Here is a 5,220-nt window from a genome sequence, read left to right on the forward strand (position 1 = left end):
GAAAAACACACAAACTCATAGTAAAGTCCAGAAAAGTGAATTTTAACTAAAAACTAATAAAAATATACTAAAAACTAAATATATCATACCAAAAACATACTAAAAACAATGCCAAAAAGCATACAAATTATCCGCTCATCAATTTGCTAGAAGGAATTTTGTTCTTAATGCCTAGTGTTCAATTATCTTGGGAAAGAGATTGAATGCAATTGGGTTTTATGGGAACTTTGGGAAAGGAAACATGAAACCATGCTTGAAATCTCTTCTCACACTTGAGTAGAATCTGGGTTTTGGTGATGTGATACGTGACATATAATCCCCCCTCTACCTGGACCTATGAGGGTGTGTGGTATAATCAGGGACCAAGCATATCTCTTTTCTTGAGCAATTAGACCAAGGAATTGGCTATTGGTCAAGATCTGAGAGATTGAGTCACCAAGGGATTGGGGCTCAATCAATCATGATTGCCAAGAGGTCAATGAGTTGTATGATTGAAGAAGATATAAGCTAGATTTGATCCAAAGAGACAACATCTCCCAATCTCAATGAATTCCCCCATTCTTATCTATCCATTTCTTTACAGTTTAATTTTACATTCAGCAATTCCCCACTCCCATTTACATTCAACTCATTTATGATTCAGCACTTTACATTTTGCAATTTCTATTTCTACACTTTATTGCTTTTCTTTATATTCTAGTTATTTACATTCATGTCATTTACAATTCTGCACTTCACAATCTTATTGATCTGCTTGACTAATTCATCAATCAATTAAAACTGCTTGGATTTGCCAATCTCTGTGGATACGATCCCACTCCACTGTGGGTTATTACTTGGCAATAATTTTGGTGCGCTTACCAAAAGAACTAATTCACTAATTTTTAAAAGGAGTAGTGAATTCAGGTCATCAAGTTTTATGGCGCCGTTGCCGGAGATTGGCTTAAATTTGATAGTGATTAAATTAATTGGAGAGCTAGATTAAGCAATTAAATTTCCTTGTTATTTTAATTTCTTTTATTTAGAATTTTTTTGTTTTATTTTGAGCTCTATTTCATTCTTCTTTGATTATCCATAGTTTCACTCTTCTAACTTTTTGATTAATTGCACCACTCACTCTAACAACTACTCTAACAATAGTAATTTCTTCATCCACTTTCTTTCTTGCTTTTTGCATTGATGGTTGTATGACAAGTAGGAGAAGCGGGACTTCAACTTCCTTTGATTTTGAACCTGAGAGGACCCTCTTTAGATTAAGGAGGAAAACAATAGGGAATAGAGTCGCTGGTGCTGAGGAAGAGGAAGAGTATTTTGAAACAAACATGGAGGAGAATATGGAGAATCATCATGAGGAAGAAGTTCATAACCATGCCAGGGGAGGCCCAGTCAATCATGATGGGCAAGAAAGGAGAGTCTTAGGCTCCTATCAACCCAAATCCAGGGAATTCTGGTAGCAGCATCCGAAAGCCAACAATTCATGCCAATAATTTTGAGCTGAAGTCTTAGCTCATTACACTTGTTCAGAATAATTGCTCATATGGAGAAAGTGCCCAAGAAGATCCTAATCAACATCTCAGCACATTCTTGAGGATGTGTGATACTGTAAAGTCCAACGGGATACACCCTGACATCTACAAACTACTCTTGTTCCCTTGCTCACTCAGAGATAAGGCAGCAAAGTGGTTGAAATCATTCCCCAAGGATAGCCTAACTACATGGGAGGAGGTCGTGAACATACTCCTTGCTAGATTCTACCCTCCACAAAGAATCAATAGGCTGAGAGCTGAGGTGCAAACTTTCAGACAACAAGATGGAAAAACACTCTATGAGGCCTGGGAGAGATTCAAAGATCTGACAAGAAGATGCCCATCGAAAATGTTCAATGAGTGGGTATAGCTACATATCTTTTATGAGGGACTATCCTATGAAGCAAAGAAGGCAGTGGATCATTCTTCAGGAGGCTTACTCAACAAAAAGAAAACCATTGAAGAGGCCATAGATGTCATTGAGACTGTAGCTAAAAATGAGTATTTCTATGCCTCAGAAAGGACTCAGAAGAAGGGAGTGCTAGAACTCAACTTTGTAGATGCTTTGTTAGCTCAGAACAAGGCAATTGCAGCTCAAATAGCAGCCTTAACTAAGAGGATGGAGGCCAACCAAGCCTCAGTCATTCAAGACCAAACTCCTCAACAAGAAGGTAATGCATCAGAATCTGAAGGTAACTTGGAACAAGCTAATTATGTGCACAATTCATCCAAAACACCATATGACCCGCACTCTAAGACATACAACCCAGGTTGGAAGAACCACCCAAACTTTGGGTGGAGAAATCAACAAAACCACAACCAGGACAACAACAAGCCTTATCCATCAAATCAGTATCCCAACCACAACCCCAACCATCAAACAGGGAACCATAGACCCTACCATAACTCACAAAACACATCATACCATAACAACCAACCCATACACAACAACCTCAATCAAGATGCACCATCCTCAACTATGAAACCATGCGAAATCAAGAGCAACTTTGAGAGGATGGAGGCTGCAATAGCACAACTGTCATCCCAGATTTCAGAGGCAATCTCTTCCCTCATGGACAGACAAGCACAAACTGATTAAAGAATAGATGCTAATCAAGAGGAATACAGGTCAAATCCGAAAAATTAAGGTGCAGCAATCTCAAAGTTAGAAGCACAAGTGGGGATTTTATCCAAGCAAATCTCACTTTCCACACACACTTTTTCCAGCGATACCATGGCTAACCCAAGAGCGAAATGCAAAGCCATAACTCTAAGAAGTGGGAAGGTTGTAGAGGAAGGAACCCCAAGCAAAGATAATCTTGAAGAGGTTGCACCAAAACATGGGAATGAGGATGAAGGGAAGATTCCAGCTTCACCTCCACCAAAACCAGTTTTGAAGTCCTATGTGCCAAAGGCACCATACCCGCAAAGATTGAGAAAAGATGGGAAGGATGGCCAGTTCTCCAAGTTCCTAGAGATCTTTAAGAGGCTCCAAATCAACATACCATTTGCTGAGGCATTAGAACAAATGCCACTTTATGCCAAGTTCTTGAAGGAGCTTATAACCAAAAAGAGGAACTGAGAGGCAAAAGAAACCATAGTATTGACTGAAGAGTGCATCGCCATCATATAGAAGAAGTTGCCTCAAAAGTTGAAAGACCCAAGGAGTTTTCAAATCCCCTGCATCATAGGAGACATCACTATTGAGAAAGCTTTGTGTGATTTGGGAAATAGCATAAATCTTATGTCCCCAACCATGATGAGAAAGATGAAGATTGAAAAAGCCAAGCCAACAAGAATGGCACTCCAATTGGCTGACAGAACATTTAAGTTTCCACATGGGGTGGTGGAAGACTTGCTAGTGAAAGTGGGAGAGTTCATTTTCCCTGTTGATTTTGTTGTGCTGGACATGGAAGAAGAGACTAACACATCAATTATCCTAGGAAGACCATTTCTAGCTACTACTGGAGCCATCATTGATGTGCAGAAAGGGGAACTAGTCTTGAGATTGCATGAAGAGAAAATGGTCTTCAACATCTTTAAAGCAATGAGTTACCCCAAAGAACCCATAGGAGAATGCATGCTGGTAGACACCATGGAACAGATAGTTCAAGAAGTCATGGGAGAAGAATAATGTGAAGAAAACATTGAGCTGGAGCAAGCACCAGATGGAAAACTACCACAAGCAACCATGAGGAACTCAATCATGGGAGAAGAATAATGTGAAGAAAACATTGAGCTGGAGCAAGCACCAGATGGAAAACTACCACAAGCAACCATGAGGAACTCAATCATGCCAACTACCACAGATAACAAAGATGCAGAGTCACCAAAACTAGAGCTGAAAGCTTTACCACCCAGCTTGAAGTATGCATATCTGGGTGCTAACAACACTTACCCAGTAATCATAAATTCAAGTCTGAGTAAGGAACAAGAAGAGAAACTTATCCAAGTGCTGAGACAACACAAGGATGCCATAGGATGGACACTTTCAAATTTAAAGGGGATCGGTCCTTCAATGTGCATGCATAAAATCTTACTTGAAGAGGATGCCAAACCCTCAAGACAGCAACAAAGGAGGCTGAACCCAACTATGAATGAAGTGGTTCAGAAAGAAGTGTTGAAATTGTGGCAAGCAGGGGTGATCTACCCTATCTCAGACAGCCCTTGGGTAAGCCCGGTGCAAGTAGTTCCTAAGAAGGGAGGGATCACTGTTGTGGCAAATGAGAAGAATGAACTGATACCCACAAGGATGGTGACCGGATGGCGTATGTGCATTGACTACCAGAAACTTAATGAAGCCACCCGGAAGGATCACTTTCCGCTACCCTTCAAGGATCAAATGCTTGAAAGATTGGCAGGACATGAGTATTATTGTTTCCTGGATGGATATTCAGACTACAACCAAATTGTTGTAGACCCCAAGGATCAGAAAAACTTCATTTACTTGTCCATATGGTGTCTTTGCTTATAGGAGAATGCCCTTTGGATTGTGCAATGCACCTACTGATGACAAGTCATCATATACCCATTTTTCAAGCTAATTTCACTTGTTTTTATTAGTCTTTATGCACTTTCTTGCATCCTAAGTAAGTGATTTGGAGTGAAAATGCATAACTTCTTTAAATCAAACAACCACCATGAAATTAATGTTAACTCATAAGGTTTAAGCTAATTTTAATTGAATTTTAATTGATTTATAAGCCTTGTGAATTTAGTGATACTTGGAGTGGTTGTTTTGGTTTAATGTAGGTGAAGAAAAGAATAAAAGAGAAAAGCGTGGCCTAAGAAAGCGTGACCAAAGGAGAAGAAAACGTGGTCAAAGGAAGGAGAAGTGTGCCGCATGTAAAGAGGGGAGGCAAGCATTGCCCTCCACAAGGGCACACTGCCCTCTAGGAGGGCAACATAAGGGAAAAAAGCATGAAAGGCAACTCTGCCCTGCCCACTACAAGGGCAGAGCACAAATTTGTGCCTTGGAATCAAGAAGAACAAAACCTTGCCCTGCCCTCCACAAGGGCAGTATCGGGCTCACCAAGGGAAGAAAATCAAAGGAAAATGTCTACAATGCTTGCCACAAGAGTTGAACACGGGACCATGAGGAAGCAAGGAATTAAGCCTCACTTTGGTACCAAGAAAGCCAAGGAAAATGGGTAGCGTGTGTAGCATCCAAGTTTCGAACTCGGGACGTCAAAGT

This window comes from Arachis duranensis, chromosome 2, assembly GCF_000817695.3.
Source record: "Arachis duranensis cultivar V14167 chromosome 2, aradu.V14167.gnm2.J7QH, whole genome shotgun sequence".
NCBI classification, from domain to species: Eukaryota; Viridiplantae; Streptophyta; class Magnoliopsida; order Fabales; family Fabaceae; genus Arachis; species Arachis duranensis.